The following is a 13,147-nucleotide window of genomic DNA, read 5'->3' as shown; positions in this document are numbered from 1 at the left end:
TGATTCTCATGAAAAAGCTAATAAGGAACAGAATTGGGATGGAACCCAATTTCTGACTTCCAAGCCTATTTTCCTAACTAATTATGTAATCTTGCTAATTTTCACAAGTTTCACTGTAGCACAGGGGTCAAATCCAGCCTGACACTTGTTTATAAAATTTTATTGGAACACAGCCACATCCATTCATTGACTATTGTTTATATCTGCTTTTGTGCTACAATGTTAGAGTTGAATAGCTAAAATAGTGACAATCCGGCCCACAAATCCTTAAATATTTACTCTCTGATCCTTTATGGAAAAATCTGCTGACTCCTGCTCTAGACAATAACCTTATTACTAAGTTTTGAGGTCATGGTGTCGTCAGGTACCTAAAACTATCGGTCATGGTTAAAAAGGAAAGTCTCTAAACCAATCTCCTTTGTAAAGTCTTTCCCGTACTCAGTCATACCTGCTCCCTTTTCTGTGCTCCTACCTCAGTTACTCTAATTATAGTACTTAATGCAATTTGATTCATATGAGTTACTAGTTGTGATTCCCCTAGGATCTAGCAAATTCTGCCCCTGAGTAGATATTTACTTAATGAGTATTTATTAAATACTTTCTAAGCGTCAGTGCTAGACAGTGGAGATACAAAGATGAATATGGCAACCTGTGATTAATATATAGTCTATTTAATTAGGTACAAACAGAAAAGAAGCTGAGCATGGAGTCTGAGCCTATGTCCCTGTAACAAATGCAGCAAGATCACTGGAAGTACTTGGGTAACATCCCAGACTTACTGAATCAGAATCTCTGGAGGTGAGGTCTAGTAATCTGTTTTCTTTGTTAAGTCTTTGAATTTTACTTAAGCAGGAAAGTTGGAGAATTACTCAATCAGTAGATAGGAAACACTGTCTCTAAATGTGTATTATGAGTAAGAACAAATCTCATACGATCTCCCTTAATACAAACCAATTTCTGTCAAAATGTGATCATGTGTTGCTCACTTCTTGCATCCACAAGATTAGTAGACATGCTTAACTAAGAACTTAGACATTGTTCCCACCTCTTACTAAACTTGTCTTTTTTTCCACCACTGTAGCCCCGAACCTGACACAGTTCCTAGGACATAGCAGTTATCAAGAATTTGTGTTCAACTGTTGAATATCCAAGGTAAACCTCTCCAAATTGTACTAGTATACAGAAATAAGAGTTTTTCCCATTTTAGACTGGAATGGTATGAGGATCATTGAGTACAAGGAAGATAACACACCCAGGTAAATGTTTGGTCAACCCACATCTTGTTTTCCTCCTTCTAGAAATGCTCCCTTCAAATATTCAGGGCCACTGCCCTTATGGGGAATATCAACCCCTCATCCCCAGGCTGAGCTAGACCAAGTGGACCAGGGGAAATGTCAGGCATTACGGATTCTTCTTCATCGCAGATAATCTCTTTCTACAGACTTTAGTCTGCATTTTAAAAATGATTACCTACCTTTGAGGATGATAGATATTCAAGTTATTTGCAATAAGAGGCTTATAACAATGGACTCTTGCCGTACCTGACATAGATCTACCCCTCCCACTAGAACTGTGAATTATTTTGCTGGAGGCTACAACATTCTGAGCAGTTTGCTGGGAGTTGACGGGAGGTGGGGATAACTCACCGGGTACAAGCTTAGTAGAGCTGAGCCGCTGCAGCTTGTTGGGCTAGCCTTTGATGCAGACTGGTTGGACGGGTTCTGGATCTACAGAAGAACCGGTCTGACTGGCCTGTTGTGCCAACATATTCTGGTTTGATTCCATGTTCCTCAGACGGTAGAAACCTGCCCAGCCAGTTAAATGAAAGGCATATTAGGTTATCCATTGCACACCTTATATAGCTTAGATGCAGCAGAACTCTTCCACATAGCAGTAGTGTCTAGCAAACTCTAGTGTGGTCCAGAGAGGTGTCTCCCACTGATTTACTGTGTAAGATCATAGCTTTAGGGAAAGTCAGCAGTGAAAAACACCTTCTGCTTTTGACCAAGAGCAGAAGTTTTCTAAATAAATTGAAGGGTAAGTTAATATATTTTTTATCTTTCTCAATTTTCTATGTACTTTTAGAAGGTTAAATTAAGAAATGATGTTTAAGAAGATATCTATTTTTAACATGGTAATACTTGCATTATATCTTTTATACAAAGCTGGTTAGATGTTGTTTTATAATATTTGCACATATGTTCATTGATTTGTTTAGGTAAAGGTTACTTGGTATATAATATACTTTTGCTATACTTTTTTGTAAGGTGGGCATGGCTATAGTCATTAAGAAAGCTGGGTTAAAGAATTTTGCTAAATTTATTTTACCTATTGATGTAATGATTCATCTCAAGCCATCTACATCTTTGATAATATACTATTATGTTTTACAGGCTGTTGCTATATAGTAACATTTTATATCACAAATCTAATTGTGGATAAAATAATAACTGTCTTTTTAAGGCACACAAAAAAATTGCTGGCCTGCTTGGTGATCCTAAGTACATTAGAAGAAAAATTCACTGCAAGAAGTGAGGAGTGTGAAAAACAAAGATTGTGGAATCTGGTAACTGATTAACTATTGGAGCTCAAAAGCACTTGCTGAGCTGAATAGAAAGGAATGAAGACAGGTTTTGTCATGCCTATTAGGTTTGAAAACCTTTTCAGGTTAAAGAATATTTGGATCTTCCTTTAATTTATATTTTAAAATAATTATTTTACCTCTCTGTTTCATTGATCCAATTAATTTATTTTAAAAATTTGTGTCGTTTAAAATGAAAGTTACCAACCCCTTTAGATTTACTTTGACATACCAAACTACCCCCTTTTGTTATTAATATTAGACTGAATTGAATGCACACATCTTCTGGGCATTCAATTTAATATAAAAGCTGACATATGAAATTTACCTGGGAATTAAAATAACTTTCAAAAACAGATTTATACTAAATACTTTCCTTTCAAGGATTATCTGTAGGCCATCATGACTTGCCTCGAATTGAGCAAGACTGATGCATCCTTTTCATTGTCCCTATAGAGTCCTCACTTTGTCATTTTGTTCAAACTCAAAGGCTGTAAGAGTTCCTTTAGGATTGTAATAAAGAACTTTTACAAAGTGAGAATAAATGTTCAGATGAGATTTCTTTTTTTGCAGGGAAATCTTTTGGATGCTTTTTAGTCCTACTCCATGGCAATTCTGCATAAAACTTTAGACAATTCAACTGAATTTCTAAAAAGCTATGTAATGTTGAATCTTCAAAAGGAATGTGCTGATTCAGCAAACCAAAAATCAATTTTATTCAGCATAAACTGTATTCTGACAATTTTTGGAGACTATGGATCAAAATTTTTAGTCGGTTGAATTGTTTTCTTCTCAATTAGTTTTCAGGCTAGATATAGATATATGTCAGTAGAGTATACTTTTAGTGTTTCTGGTAAATATATATATATTTTAAAAATTTAAACCATACTATGTTTAATATACAGGGCTTGCTGTTTGAAGATAAACTTAATTCGGGATTCAAACTTATTTATTAAGCATTTTTTATGTTTATGGCTCTGAGGAAAACTATTTAGGAACTAGATATATATTTCATATAAAATTTGTGGGTAAAATCTCAAGTCTAACTACATTTTGGAGAGATTCTACAGTTTTCACTTAATAGGATTTTTGGTTTCAAACATAAGAAAATCCTTTTAATTTGACTTTTATGTACTTTCCATAAATTGATTCCTTTAAAATATTGATACATTGTGATATTTTTATTAAAATTAAGGATATATGGATTTATCAATCAAATAAGGAGTGTGTGTGTGTGTGTGTGTGTGTGTGTGTGTGTGTGTGTGTGTGTGTGTATGCATTAATATAGTCTTGTATTATCTGAGTGTCCAGGTCAGAAAGTGTTCTGGTCATTTAAAAATCTTTTTTTTCCTCTGTCTACTTGGGGATGCATTCCTTTGTCTTTATTTCTGGCCACACAGTTTCACACAATGACTCTTTTTATCAACCATGCTAGCTTTCTCAACAACTATAACCTCTCCCCTTCCTGAAAATATTCATGTGTTTCCTACCAAAAGCACTTAGAATCATAACATTTTTGAGCTAGAAGGACTCTTATAATTACTAATGAATTCAATTTCTCATTTTTTTAGTTGAATGAAAAGCCCAAAATGTAGCTAAATCACTATTACACAATCTAAGGGTAGATGTGGGACCATAACATCCCAGCTTCCTGAATACCAGTGTAAACTAATATTTTTTCACTACTCTACATTAACTCTCTAAATAGTACATGAAATCTATGTCTTCTGAAGGATTTGTTAAAAAAGTAAAATTGTGTTGTATAAGTTAAGGAGTATTTGCTGAACTAAGAAGTTATTTGCTTTTATATTTTAATCTATATAATTATTTCCCCCAAGCTTTTTTGATACAGTGGCTGAATTTATGAGGTTGCCATTAGCAATGAAGGTAACTACTTTTCAAGCCCTAATCTCTTAATGCCATCACAAAATTTTGCATCAAACTGATAAGAGTACCTCACATTCCTTCATATTTGCCCAGATTATCTGTGGATCCTGCTGTCATTTTCTGACTCATTATTGCTTTAAATTGTCTCAATTGTTCATTTTCTTAGTATATTTGTATGTATTTTTGTATTATTTTAGTCACTTTTATGTGGATATAGTTTAAGATTTGCCTAAGAGGTCAGTACTTCTAAAATTTGGTTAGAATTGACAGGAAAATGTCGATAAAGTTTTGAAGACCAGAACTGCAGGATTCAAAACCCATCTTAGAGGTGATAGAACCTGTTATTTAAAGAGTGAGATCTTAATACAGTGCTTTGCACACAAGTGCTTTGCACAAGTGCTTTAAATGTTTTTAACTTGAGGAATTCCAAGGAAATAAGACCACAGAAAGCTTGAGAACCAAAGGCTCAAAGTTTTCAGTTCTGATTCTTGGAGCTAAAAGGTAATTCTCCTAAGCCTCTTATCTTTTCACAGGTAAAATCTTACCAGAGGGATGCTTCTAAATTTGGTAAATTTAATTCAGTCCAAGTGGACTCTAGAAAAAAATCACTTCTATTTGTTTCTTCTCTTTACAATCAAAAGAAATGGCAGTATATTGAAAAACATATGGGCTTTTGAGCCAAACTAAAATGGGTTTGAATACTGACTCTGCTAAACTAGTTTACCCTTGGGAATTATTTAATTCTGAGTTCTCTTTTCTCCATCTGTAAATCAAGGAGACTAATACCATCCCCTAAGAGCTGTTGGAAAGTTCAAAGATATTGTATGTAAAACACCTAGCAGAGCTTCTAGAACATAGTAGGTACAGCACATCAATATTCATCCCACCTCTTTAATAGACTATATAATAAATTTCAACAAATAGCTTGAGTAAGAGAAGTCAAAGCTTAATTTAGAACATAGATTTTTTTGCCAGAACTAAAATTAAATCAGCAAACTTGGAAGGCATTAAGATTTAATATTGGAAAATATTTTAATCTTATTAAATTAAAAAAATTAGAAACCCATATAATTGAATCAAATTAAAAAATTGGTTCAAAGAGACCTTTGTTAAACATATTTTGAGAGCAATATACTAAGGTGATTAAAAGGCTCAAAGAATTTTTAAAAATTCAAATTTCAATCATCTATACCAAAGGAATTGTGACATAGCCCAAATTATACCTTATTTGTGCCTAGTATCTGAGTTTTTCAAAGGCATTTTACATGTATTTATATCTATTATTTCATATGACATCAGATTAGTTGGCCAAGGATTTCTATATGCTCTAAGAATTGTGCTCTTTCTACTGTTTATTGAATTATTTCTTCAGAGCTCTAGAGTATGTTTTTCCTCCAAAAGATTCTCTTCTGAATTAACTTACTGTAAGTTAATATTAAGTTATATTGCATTATCTTGAGAGGAAATAATGATAGGGTGAGTGAGTCTAAAATGTATTAGATTTAAGAAGTAAGATAGAATAGGATTTAACATTTTCTAAAAATAATATTAAATTAGCCTCAGACTGATAAATTGACTAGGAGATGGAGTTAATGTTCAAAGTTCACACATGAGATGTTTATAAAATGTATGGCCAGAAGGGAGTTCAGAATAGTGTGAACAAATATTCTAAGGGCTTACCTAACTAAAGTTGGGTCAACTGACACATCTTCTAATGTGTGAAGAAAGAACAGGAAAGAGGTTATGATTTGATATTAGAACCAACAAATAGATCCACTTATAACACAAACTAATCTTATTGCCCTCTTGCAATCAACTTTAATATCCTGAAAGATGTTTAATTGCTATACAAATAAGCTTTATGTGAATACTACAGTTTGAATTTATATCCACGGTAAGTGCATTCTGGTTTTCTCTTAAATTGAATAGCCTGTATGTAGATGACATACCTAAAGATAAAAGTACCACTTCACCAATTTAGCCCACTAATTATACATTCTTATTAAAACTATTAGATACACAACCAATTTAACTTTATGCTACTATTCATTAAATTAGTATTTAATCTGCATTTAATTTTCGTACATTCAGAGGTGATATTACTATAAACAATTAAAAAGAAGGCAGGGAGTAATAAAATTAAAATATATTTTTAAAATGTTTATATATAAATAGCTAATTTGGATAATATAGGACTAACAACTAAACTTGATATGCATCAAAACTAACTGGGAAATAGAAAACAGTATAGCTCATCGTGTTAAACACATATAGTCTTAAAAGTAATCAGAAAGTTGTTATCTTAGAAAATTATGTATTAATGACAAAGTGAAAACACAACTTATGGCAAATTTTTATTTCAAAGTTATATCTTAAGTCTACTCTCTTGAAGGTTCTTTGCCTATCCTTTTTATAATGATTTAGATTAGGAGTGAGAAACCTTTCCTATATGATAATATTTTAAATCTAATAAATTTCTAAATGAAACTTGAAACATTAAGAAATACAAGACTGATAACTTTCTACAGCTTGCAGTACAATATTTATGGACATGGAACAATAGTACAGAGTTCTGTCATGAGGTCTTCCATAAATAATTTACATTTAACATACATAGATCTTCCTCAATTTATGATCGGGTTATGTCTTGATAAATCCACTGTAAATTTAAAATGTCATAAGTCAAAAATGCATGTAATGCACCTAACCTACTGAACATCATAGCTTAGCCTAGTCTACCTTAAATATGCTCAGAACACTTACTTTAGCCTATAGTTTTACAAAATCATCTAACTCAAAGCCTACTTTATAATGAAGTGTTGACTATCTCATGTAATTTATTGAATACTGTACTGAAAGTGAAAAATAGAATGGTTATATGGGTACAGAATGGTTTAAGTGTACTGGCCATTTATGTTGGTGATTGCATGGCTGACTGGGAGCTTCGGCTCGCTGCAGCTGCCCAGCATCACAAGGGAGCATTGTCCTGCATGTTGCTAGCCTGGGAAAAGATCAAAATTCAGAATTCGAGGTATGGTTTCTACTGAATGTGTATGGCTTTTATACCATCATAAAGTCAAAAAATCATTAAGGTCAAACCACCTTAAGTCGAGGACCATCTGTACAGGTCTAGGTTTGGAGGTCTCCTAATTGAAAGTAGATGAAATACAGTCTGAGATAGAAGGATCATTCACATTTCTGAAAATATTAATCTTTGATCCATATTTATAGAATAAGTAATGAATGGTAGATACCATCTACATAGCATTTTAGTGAGCTGTTACATTCTGCTCTAGTAGTGTCCAAGAGCTTGTTTGACAAAATTTAAAACAAATATATGTTGCTCAGGAACAAGTATACTGTTTTTCAACTCTTTTGGAGAGGAAATGGGAAGTGAGGGAAAACAAATATAAGAGTGCACCCAGGAATTCATCCCCCACTATGGGCAAAAAGGCTCAATCATAGTACCTTCTTAGGAGCCATGAAGCTGCATCAGAATTGCCTGCCAGAAAACATAAGAGAGGAGCATTTATGCACCAGTTCTGACTTTCAACAGTTAAGGGTTGCCTCACGGGTTGTTAATTTCCTCACACTTTTAGGTTGTATTTCCTTTCCCAAAGGCTTCAGAGAAGTCCCCAGGGCCGAAAGTCAGGTGAAAGCTGTCAGGAATCTGGTTGCCACTGCAATGACTGGAGCAAGCAGGGCCCAAGAAGTATCCAGTACATCACTATTATAGGACAAATACAGTCAAACTGCTTTCCCCTTAGTTTAACAATATACTTTTAACTAATACACTACACAACTAAAATGGACTGTTTGAGAAATGAGAACAGTAATTTCAATGGAGAGTGAGGAACTTTAGCCTATTTTTGTCTGATGTACTTGATCCATTCCCACAAAACCTGAGATGCACAGAAACTTGATCTTCTGTGAGAAAGGTATTTTCTAATAAATTACATTTCATTTCCTGAATTTGGTTGCCAATTTTTAAAGAGCCAAATTGCAGCAAAATGAACAAATAGTACATACTCTGTAAATACTCAGCACTGATCCAAAGACTTTATTCTTTAAGTTTACATTGGTAAAATTGAAGTAAAAATAGATTGACTACATTAGACCCTCAAATAACACTATAGTAAAACACAGAATTTTGACTACTACAAGTTTGTCTTGGACTATGTCCAATAGTGTCTGGTTACAAAAACTAACTCATTATAACTTATAATGTGATCCTGGAGCAGGGTTTTGAAGAATACGTTAGATGAAGGCTCTCATCAAGTAGATTAAAAATAGAAAACTGAAGAGCCAGTTATGTGCTTTAATTAAGTAAATACCATACTTGTTTGCCCAATGATAGAAACTTAGCTTAGAGAAAATGAGGAAGAAATAGGTACAGATAAAAAAGGAATCTGATCAAAATCAAATCATCTTTTCATTTAACTTGAATTATGTTAGAATAAAATAATTATCAGAGTTTTAAAAAATAACTGTTTCTTAGAAAGTGGTTAAATTAGCTAATAAATTAGAAAAGGGAAATTGAAGAGGGCATAGAAATAAGAAAAAGTGGGGACACACACTGCTGAACAAAGTCCAATAATAACAGATACTATTTGCAAAAGGAGTTATCAAACATACTCAGGTCTTCACCGAATTTGCTCAGATTATAATCAACTTGATATTAATACTCCCTTTCTTGTATTTGAAGCTGAATAGATTGCAATCTTTGTTAAATAAATAATTTCTTATGACCACTAATTTCTGAAATAAATGAATAAATCACTTTCTCCTTTCTATGCAATTTTGCAGTTGGGCTAGATAATTGTTACAATCCCTTAGAATATAATGGAAATAACAATATGATAACTATTTAACTACCTGACTTATTTAAACTTAATTATTTGAAGAAAATAAGATACGTAAAAGCACTTTTAAATTTAAATAAATTGTAACTTAATCCCTTCTATAATTATAAATCTCTCACAATTTGCATAGCAATTCAAGAATTTCACTACAATTCTATAATTTTAGCAATTGGAAAGATCTCTCTGATTAGCTATAGCTCTTAAATCTATTATTAACAACAGTTTCTTATACTATTTGAATACATATATATAATCATTCAATCCTTAACTATCCTGTGAAATATCCAAGATATATATTATTATCTTCATATCACTGATAAACAACCGAGGCACAGAGATGTTAAATTACTTGCTTAATATGATTGTAATGAAAAATTATAATTAGTTCAAAAAATCAGGTGAAGCTGCTGCTGATTTCCCACAATCAACCTATACAAATACATTACTATGTAATTACAGTTTGCAGAATTCACAATGACTTCCTACAGCAGAATCTGTGCACATGCCTTCTGCCTGGAAAGCCTTCTACCACTCTCCTCCCAATAGGCAAGCTACCTCAAATTTCTATGAAATCTTCTTTAAGAAATTTCACACATACTATCTCATTCTTACAACAACCCCTTTAGACACAGTAAGTATGAGTATTCTCATTTTTCCAGTTGGGGAAATAAGACTTTTCTAGGAAACATGTAGATAATTAGAGATAGGGCCAGAGCCTAAACCCTGGTCGTCCTTCAGCTCAGGATTTGCACAGTACCATAGGCTGGGAATATGGCTATATGCCATTGTTGACTATAGAACATGGCCTCAATTTTTCGGAGCACTTCCTGCTCTGATCCTTTCCGAGATTACAACATAATTCCAGGCCCTTCAATCTATTTAGTTTTAAACTTCTTACATGAAAGAATCTATAACTTGGGGCTGGGAAAGCTAGTAGAAACACTTGCTAATTCCATTAGGAATCAATTCACATTCATTTCCCAAATATCCACATCTACTATAAGCCAAGTAAAAGAGCAAGTGTGCCATAATCACTAAGAAATAAAATTATTATTGAAAAAAAGTCTTTAAAAAGTTAGATTAATCCATATAATAGTGCTTCACTCCAACCTTGACCAAGACAGCCCAGTTTATTTTCCTCTTCTCAATGAGACAAATCAAATTACTATCAAATTTAAAAGTCCTTTTAGTAAACTTATATAACGTAAAGCTTTCTGAAGTAGACAGAAAAATGCATTGGGACTTCAAATTAGCCTTCAGGTAATAAAAATTTTTCATAAATTTATTAGTTATTTTCTCAAAAACAGTTTCTAAATTAAAAACAGAATAAGCTTCTATAGATTCTATTATTCAAAAATAGCATGGTATACTGAAAAGATCATAGATACAGGAATTATGTCCAGAAGACTGGGTTTGGAGTCTTGGGTCAACTGATCCACTAGTTTGTACATACACCATCTAATTTCTCAACCTCTATGAAAAGACGAAAACTGTACCTGTTCTACATTTATGACACAGTTGGTTATAGGTTCAAAAGAGAAGCTATGTAGGAAAAGTATTTTGTATTTTATCTTTGCTAGTTTTTCTCGAATCCATTTTCTATCGGTATTAAAGAAACAACTTTTCAACTAATGGGAATTTCAGATTACTATCAATAAACCAAAAAGCACAATTCTTTTGTGGCTTTCATTATCTGTATTATAATATTCTTTAAAAAGAGTTTACATAGATCTATACATAGTTAAGAAGGAAGTACTCATGACTACGAAAGGTCCTTTAAATCTTCCCTTTTTATTAGTTTATATTTCAAATTCCTTATAGCTTCTGACCATATTACTTACCACCCAACCAGGACATTTTTAAGAGTAAATGGGAGTCCTGTTAAAAGTTAAGCCAGAAGAATAGACATTAACTAGAATTGTTGGTGGTAATCCAGGGCACATGGTCACTTTATACAAGAAGTGTACTAGATTTGGGAAGAGGAATTCTATCTAACCTAAATCATCCACAAAAACAAATTGCCCCAAAGGGTGAGAAGTGAATTAAAACATAATTTAATTTCATTATTCATTTTTAATACTTCTGATTATAACTTAAGTAAAATTAAAAAGTATTGGCTAAAAATGAAGTTCTCCTTTAAGAACTTAATTCTGAACATAAAATATTTTTGGAAAGGTAACTATCAAAGCTTCCTTAACTTAGACTAACACATGGATTAGGAAATGCAAAAAGCCAATATTTTAAACAAAGTCTATTTTTCTCAAAAATAGTTAGAATGGGGAAAAATTGGGAGAAAAAAGTCAGCCAGTATATCTGAAGACATATCTGTAATTTGAGAAGCAGGAGTACATTAAAGATCACAACTATTTGCCAGCAGTGAATAAATTCATCAATTCATAGATGGAAAAATTACCATTTAAGATGTGAATCATTATTTTTTTAAGTGGACAAAGCAACAAATATTAAACTTGTTTGTTCTTGTGACCCTATCAAGAAATGCTTTTATTAATAGACTCCAAGTGTCAGTGACTTGTTCCTACAGTTAACTCTTCATAACATTTACCATTTACATTACTGTAAATAAATGTTGTTCCCACAGCTTCCATCATGGTAGCATTATACATATGTAAACAAGACAATGCTGTATAGAGCTATATTTACTGAATAAAAAGATAAAGATTCATTTCTCAAGATTCCCAAAATAAAATCCACTTTTTTACTCTACACTCTTGGTGATCACTCTTAAATTCTTTTATCATCTCTATAGCAGTTAAGCTCTGTGCTTCTTATAAATGCCAGTGTTAGAGAAAGAGCCTAAGTGCTATCTAACAAAATCCCTGGGCTTCATAAACCTATAGGCATAGGTATGAAATACTGCCCAAGCAGCCACTGTATATAAAAGATGACCTTGAAGAAAAAGATGCCCCTTTCCACTGACAATAAATCTTTTTGCAATAACAGATCATTAACATTCTTAATCAGCCTACCATCATTCAAATCTACGCATATAGGCAAGCACACAGTATACTGTATCAGGTATAAGGAAATGGTTCTTAAATCGGACAAATTATACATCTAGTAAAACTCTGCCCTTTGCCGATGTGAACTGAAGTAGCTAAGTATTTTAAAACACAAACTACTTTAATAGTTTATAAAGGGAAATGAAGAAGGTATATGTAGCCATAGTGATAATCAAAGTAAATAAAGCTTCTTTATCTAAGTTGGAAGTTGGCTACACTACAAGAGGCTAATTTTTCTAACTGGAAAACAATGTATAATCTTTAATGTCTGTTATCAGCACTTTAATGACCACCTAAGACTGTCAAAATAAAAACTGTGATACTGACATCCTCCATGAATGTTAACGGTATCTTTTATAAAAAGCAATTATAAAACTGCTCAACCTAACTGGAATCTTGGCACCGTCAACTCAAATCATAAACAAAACATTCTGGCACTTGGGGCAAGATCACTAATTGAAGTATATACCCCTATTCCCAAACAACACTTAGTAATTACTGTAAACAACTTTTTAAAAATTAAATCAAGTGTTCATTTAGGTTGATACAAATTTTGACAGTTAATATTCTTTTATGTTAAAGCTTTTCTTCCCTTTTATTGCTCTTATTATCTTTATTTTATTTTTTTATCTTATTATCCCTTTTGTTCCATTCTTAAAATAGTTCTGACTGTAGTATACAGCTCACCCCAGTTTACTAGTATTGTGTGTTCATATTAGAAGTCCCGGACATTATTATGTAAATAATCATAATGGGTTTAATCACTAAATTTTTTGCCTGGGGATACATGTGTCAAT

At 32.6% G+C, this 13,147-nt stretch overlaps 1 protein-coding gene across 2 annotated transcripts in view; it reads left to right on the top strand.

The window, feature by feature from the left end:
- Window positions 1–1,859: 1,859 nt before the first annotated feature.
- The window catches only part of RBBP8 (RB binding protein 8, endonuclease), a 75,156-nt gene continuing 63,868 nt past the window's right edge, over window positions 1,860–13,147 (top strand). For both annotated transcript variants that reach the window (XM_031439073.2, XM_031439071.2), the window contains exon 1: window positions 1,860–2,037. The gene's annotated coding sequence lies outside the window, so the exon portion shown is untranslated. The remainder of the gene's footprint in view (window positions 2,038–13,147) is intronic.

The sequence above is a fragment of the Camelus dromedarius genome, chromosome 32 (assembly GCF_036321535.1).
Source record: "Camelus dromedarius isolate mCamDro1 chromosome 32, mCamDro1.pat, whole genome shotgun sequence".
Taxonomy (NCBI): domain Eukaryota; kingdom Metazoa; phylum Chordata; class Mammalia; order Artiodactyla; family Camelidae; genus Camelus; species Camelus dromedarius.
The sequence above is the reverse complement of the archived record's forward strand: the minus strand, read 5'-3'. Positions and strand labels throughout refer to the sequence as shown.